This window comes from Triticum urartu, chromosome 3 (assembly GCF_003073215.2).
Source record: "Triticum urartu cultivar G1812 chromosome 3, Tu2.1, whole genome shotgun sequence".
Classification (NCBI taxonomy): Eukaryota; Viridiplantae; Streptophyta; class Magnoliopsida; order Poales; family Poaceae; genus Triticum; species Triticum urartu.
Genome location: NC_053024.1, coordinates 661597894 through 661604881, shown reverse-complemented (window position 1 = coordinate 661604881; position 6988 = coordinate 661597894). Strand labels below are relative to the sequence as shown.

General features: G+C 43.3%; 1 long non-coding RNA gene across 2 annotated transcripts; it reads right to left on the bottom strand.

Annotated features, from left to right (window-relative positions):
• Positions 1–1776: 1776 nt before the first annotated feature.
• Positions 1777–6326, bottom strand: LOC125545764. 2 transcript variants are annotated; one of them, XR_007300214.1, is made up of 3 exons: positions 5517–5683; positions 4214–4330; positions 1777–2617 (listed from the first exon to the last, which is right to left on the bottom strand). It is a non-coding gene; the product is annotated as an uncharacterized LOC125545764 (long non-coding RNA). The 2 variants fall into 2 exon arrangements; XR_007300213.1 differs by having other exon boundaries at positions 1777–4330; positions 5517–6326.
• Between the last annotated feature and the right edge of the window lie 662 nt (positions 6327–6988).

Sequence of the window (6988 nt, the reverse complement as noted above, 5' to 3'; positions counted from 1 at the left end):
CATATATATAATTCCTCCCAAATTACTAAACTCAAAAATCAATCACTATATAAAGCATTGCACGAGCTAATCTAGCAATGAGAGATGAAAGGAAAAGTTGCTAACCTTTGTGATCATTTGAATGGATGGGGGCCTTCAAATCTTGACAAATTTTGGGCAAAATGTGTGATGAGCTTGAGAGGAAGAGGGAAAAGAACAGAGAGGAGAGGGGAAAGGGGAAGAACAGAGCGAGCTCGGGTGGACGAAGGGTCTATGTAGGACGACCTTTAGTACCGGTTCGTGATACAACCCCGGTACTAAAGGTGCTGGAGGGGCCCCAAACTGACAACATCCTGCCACCACTCTCATTAGTACCGGTTCGTAGCACGAACCAGTGCTAAAGGTTCGCCACGAACCGGTACTAATGAGAGCGGCCCGGCTAGCCGTTGGAACCGGCACTAATGGACACATTAGTGCCGGCTTAAATTTAAACCGGCACTAATGTGCTTCACGTTTGATCCTTTTTCTACTAGTGTTGAAGTGTCAGTGCTTGTGTGTAGGAAGTCTAATAGGGTGGGTTTCGATTTCTTTTGCCTTTCTGATCAGCCCAATTGGCCCGGGCTGCGTGTAAGCTTTGTCCTGATGAGGAAACTGACTGTGCATCATCAGTTTATCACCATCAGCTGGATCTTTGAAGCCATCTAACGCTCAACTTGACTGGTGTAGCGATCCAGGATTTTATCCTAAACTACTATTAAACTCACAAGAGAGAGCATTTTAATAACAAAAGAACTCTACCATGCTTTCTGATATATACTCCTGCATATATATAATGAGGTTTAGCGAGTAAGGCAGGTATATACCCGATAGCAGCAAGTAACAACCGTGCTAATTAGCAAAACAAAATACTCCGTAGCTAGTTTGTTTGCATGTGTAGCAAATCCCTAAAATAAAGGAGCGTGTGGGTGCTCATAGATTGCTTTAGGGGATAAGGTTGTTGACGTCCGGCCGGATTATATTCTCTCCTTAACAGCAGGTGTATGATACTTTTTTATTTTTATTTTTTGCGTGTATCTACTACATATTTTATGAGGAAGTATATACTTTATATTTTGTGTGAGTACATATACAATATTTTTTAGGAAGTATATACTTTATATTTGTGTGAGTACATATACAACATTTTTTAGGAAGTATATACTTCATCTTTTATGAGAGTGTGTGTACAACTTTTTTTTAAGTATATACTTCTTTTCTTTGAGAGAGAGGGTATATACAACAACATTTTTTAGGAACTATATTCACCCTTTATGGGAGTGTATACACGACATGTTTTTTGGAAGTATATACTTCATTTTGCGCGAGATATGTACAACAACATTTTTTTAGGAAGTATATACTACATATTTTATGGGAGAGTATACGTGACATCTTTCATGAGGAAGTTTATACTTCATCTTTTACACGAAGTATGTACTAGATTTTCTAAACATAAAATCATGTGTGAATAAATATACTACCTTTTCAAGTATATATTATGATCATCATGCAAGGAAGTCGTATATACTAATATTTCACGAGGAAGTATAAACTTCCGGTAATTACCAAAACAAGTATGTCATACTCGTAAATTCAAAAGGAGTTTACACTTGCGAAATACAGCAGTGTATTATTCACCAAATATGAGTATATGCATGCATTCTGTGCATGTACGATTATATTCATCTCAATGACAATGTGGTTATATACTCTGAGGAGCTTTACTTACGTTTCGTATAACTACTACCCATCATCAGAGGATATATACTTCCATTACATATAACTTTGCCACCGATCAAAAGCAATATGATTTGGCTTCTCCGAGCTTTACAAGTCACAACAAACAACATGTTAGGTATCATGTAAAATAAAACAATATGTTAGGCATGCATGTCAGGTACGCACGCATGCATGTGTATTCTGCACATCAGCAAGAACCGCGGCTGTGTATTGCCACGCGTGTGAGCGCCGATGTGTGTTGATGATGGAAACGCTAGCAATGCGCATGCCTCCATCTTGGTCGCCATGGCATGCATGGATGGATTATACTGTTTCATTGAACTAGCTCGTGAGATATCAATTACAATGAATGCATGGAAATCAATACAAGAATATCCATGCGTCGATGATGAGATGAAGAAGCCGCATCTGTTGTCATCGCCGGTGATGTCGCCCATCGGCGATGCCGTCACGATCCCCGTCGCAGTAGCTGGCCAGGCCAAGGGAAGATAGCTGCATATGTTTGTCGTTGGTGGTGATGTCCTCGTCGACGATGTCGCTGCCGCCGCCGTCGCTGGTCAGGCCAAGGGACGTTACATAGCCGCATCTCGTCGCGGTTGCCCTTGCCGTGGCTGCTTCCATCACCGGTGTCGTCTCCGTCTCCGGCATCGGTGGCTTCGCCGACGTCGTTTGCTGTGTTGCTGCGTCGTCGCCGGTGCTGTCCCCAACCATGATCGCCGCCGTTCCCGTCGCCGTCGCCATGGCCATGGCCGGTGCCGTCTCCGTTTGTTTGTTACACGAGGATGTGATGTCAAACAGAGTTGTCGTTGAGGGCATCTACTATGCACGCGATCTGTGAGCTACCAGAGTCCCTATTAACCTGGACGGGCTAACAAATTTTAAAACAGTGCGTGTGTGTGGATATTATCTGGTTGTTATCTCTTTAATTAAATGATAAAGCAATTTAAAAATCGGCATTGAAGCAATGAGCGACATGTGGCATGGGAGTACATACTCCTGAGAGTACTAACCCATTTTCCTATATATATATATATATATATTCCTATTTTTAAACAAATGCGTACCAGAAAATTGAATTGGCAATGTCTGCATAAATATGATGTATTAAATCATGTTTTGAGAGGGATTTGTTCATTTTCAAAACTAAGGAAGTTGGGTGAGCTTAAAACACCCATTCATCAGTTCAGTGAACTTTTCTAATTGTATTTTAAATCCACAAGAGGGCAAAATCATTGCTCTTTCCCAGATCATCTAAATCAGATGGGCGGGCTCCAAACTCCCAGTGCCATTTGTCGTTTTTGTGTTTTGATTTTTACTTGAGTGCCTTTGGACCGATGGTACTATGGAGCGGTGACATTAACACCATTGATGGTTGCTTCTCTCCTGTAGACTACATCTCCTTCTTCTATATGTCAATATATCAACAAAACAAGAGATCTATAATATCGTTGTTTATGGAGTTCACAGATTATTGAAGATTTTTGCTGCCATGGAATTGTGAGTTTGTGACTATACATTCTTGTGTCCTACATGTGAATTGAAGATATATTGTCTCTATGTGAATGTAAATATCCAGGTATGTAGGCAAGTCCTAACTTTTATGCACATATTTATCTATGAAATGCATGCAAGAAAATCACATCTTACAGACAATTGCCCCCTTATTGGTAAATGTGATGATTCTTAAATTAACCGGTTGGAGATCGGTAGACAGTCCGGTGTATTGATAACTGGAGTTTAGTGCTCAATATCCTTCTAACTTTTCTACTGACTGTATTTTCTTGACAGCTTTAAGAGAAGAACGAGTAATGTTAGTCATTCTCTGTCATGTATAATAGTACAATACTGGAGATGTGAATGGATAATGTTCATTTAGTACAGTATTAGTAGATGATGATTTCTTTTCTTCGCAGTCAACTCGTGTATATCCTGATATGTTCAGTCTATTCCCAAATTAATTCCTAAAGTAGCCTTAACAATTATACAGTCTCTCTATGTATTAGTACTATGTTTTCTTTGTTTTTTTGTGAGCTGGAAGAAACCATTTTGTCATAACATGTGAAAATGAGTTTATTTACCTATGTTGTTGCTTTTATCAGTTAGCAAAGATGTTTGTCAAGTAGTAAGTTAGTCATCACAGTGAAGCTGGGCAAAGGGCCTTCTGGTGAGGCCTGTAAGGCTGGAAGCACTGTATGTAAGGTGGTACCCTATGATGGATATTCATTTTTCAACTAATACATGACCACACTAGAGAATATCAGGTTCTAAATATGTACGTGGATGAACTTTAAATACCTGGATGATTATTCCGCATAAACAAAGTCATATTGTCATTTATAACACAAGAACAAAGCAATGTCCATAACACAAATAGCTACTGTTTGTGTTGAGTAGCAAATTCATTCATTGGTTATAGGGCATCAAGAAGAGCAAACACCAATGCGGTGAGACATACCTGTTCCAATATAAACATGCGGAAAGTAGTAAATCCTTTCACCTTGGCGAGGCACTGTGATCAACGGCCTAGCCCAAGCATGCCATAGCTCCTTGTATAATGCGTCGCTAGAACTCCCTGCACAAAGGATTCATTATGTGAACTAACATGGCAAGTTTACTTTGTAGCATGGTAAATTTAGTTTTATAGCATGGTTAAAATGCTATGTCAGGTATATATAGAACAACATTAACACATCGAGTGAGGTATGTGATGTCAAGGGTCTAAAAAGATTGGATCCCGTAATTGTAGCTTCAGAGCTCCAGTAATTACATAGCATTGGTCTAATTGGTGGAGGAAGCTCATGAACAGCTTCAGAGTTCATGCCCTGAAAGTTCAATCCAATGCTCGCATAAAACGATGAGGTATGAAACAATGCCGTCCTCCATCTTGAGCACATGGTTTGTGAAAAGAAACTTGCGCGATTCCTCGAGCACCACCCTCCTGTGCTGTCGACGGGGAGGTCCCCGGACACCACGAACCTGCCCCGTGCGCTCAACTTGCCAGTGAGCAGCACATACCCGTCAAGTTCAACACCGGCGGCAATGCTATAGCCTACAGCACAGTCGCTGCAACATGGGTAAGGGAGAGACCACGTCAGGGCTGGGAGGGTCTGAAAACAGCAGTGCTATACACATGACACAATGGGTTGGGCTCCTCTGTTGTACATTTGTTACTGTACAGATGCTGTAGCAGGCAGAATCTGTCGTCCGTTAGAATCCAATGGTCGTCCTTTCTCTCCCTTATAATAATTCTATTAATACTACAAACAGCCCTGATAATAGTCCAAAGGAAAATCCTCTACGCCTGTAGAATTGGCACCAAACTCCTCCTGTCCGTCTTCCTCGTTCCTCCAGATACATGACCACTTGTTTACTGAATCAGAAATTATAACATGACGCAGAGTAAGCACTTCTTTTGTTCTTGGCAAGATAAGCACAATGCATGGAACAACACCTTATCTGAAGGTCACCAATGGCATGGCTGCCAAGTTCCTCCTATTTCGGAAACTTTTCGAATGGAAATCATATGAGCATTCCAAACTCCATTGGCAAAGATCGACAAAGCAAGTGACCACTAAGTGACTAAGTCAAAACTATAACTGAAATTAAACTCAACACACGTGCATGTACCGCTAATGGCTATTGACGAACCACATTGCCATGAAGAATTAGCAGATCATCAAACAACCATATGGTGTAGCTTCTGTAATAGGAGAATGAAGAAAGAAGAAAGCAGTTCTAAGTAATAGCAAGGAATTCACCTGCTCATTCCGTGGGGGAACCATGGCACTAGCTGGCAGGAAGTTTCCTGGATTGGATCCGTGACCGTGAGCTGCAGCTTGTGGAGTTTGGCCGGGCAGGCTGGCAGGGAGGTCCAGCCGCCGCGCCGCCGCCGTCCTGAAGATCAGGGGGCGCCGGCTGTGTAGTCAGCGGACAGCACGCTGCCTCCAGCGTGATTTTAATCCTCATCCAGCTGCCACCCTCCTCCTCGTTAAGGTTGCCAGAAGGAGCCTCAAAGCTTGTCGTCGTCGTGCTCTTGGAGTACGTGGTCGCCTTGCTCCTAGAGGAGCTCGCCGTCACGGAGCTCCTGCTCCCCGGATCTTGGCCGCGAGCCTCCGTGCTTCCAGCGGGAGAGGCAGTGGCACACGACCACGGCCATGGCCGGCAGCCACGCTCATCGGACCACCGGAGCCATTGGACACTCGCGCGCGCGTCGCGGTCCGCCGCTCGGACAGCTACTGAGGAGGCGGCGGAGTACCTGGGTGCGCGGCGAATCCCCGGGAACTCGGCGACCAGCTTCCTGTCAGCGTGGCGCACGGAGAAGACGGCGACCCCGGCGAATCCCGGCGAGTAGCTGGCCGTTGGCGCGGGCAAGTAAACGGTAACGTCCCCGACGAAGAGCAGCCCGGCCAGCTCGCCTCACTCTCCTCTGATTAAAAATGAAGGATTGGAAAGAAGCAGACGAGCCTGCAGGGAAAGGATAAGGTGCCGATGCAGTCTCCACTCGTTCGGGGCGACACGTACCAAACGTACGAGAAACGTGGCGTGGCAGGGGACCAGTGCGACAAGGTACTCCGTGACGTGGCAGGAGTACATGCTACACCACCAGTGGTAGGTAAAGCGTTTGGGAGGAGGAGCCAGGTACCAGACATTCGGGCGTTATCTTTTTCGTTATAGCAACAGATTCTATGAGTTGATTATGAGTTAATTTAACCAGTATCACTATATAGAGACGGGTAATGCATACAGGGATCACCACTTGCGTGGTAGCACTAATTTATAATATAACCATAAGATTTTATTTTTGAAATATAGAAACCTCGCCACCCTGTTCTATTTCATCGATGAAACAAGACTTTTACAACATGTAAGATGTCAGGGTGTACATAACTATGAGAGGTTGAAGATAAAAATACATCGTGTTAGTTTAACACCGAATTTGAGATTTTGAGGTGAGGTCACTAAATTGAGCATTTGTTTCCCCATTTGGCAGGTCGGAATTCACAGACATCCAAAAGGAAAGAAAAGGATGATGTATTAGCCAAACTATCAAAATTAGAATTTCTCTGTTTTTACATCAAGACAGCACAAAAGCGCCAAACCATCAACCTACACAACAATATTGAAACAATGTCAAGTCGTCTCGAATTATACCCAAGCCCACGTCTATACTTCCTTAGCATCCACCTAGGAACTCATTCGTCTCTAGCGATAAAACCCACGACAACCAGAA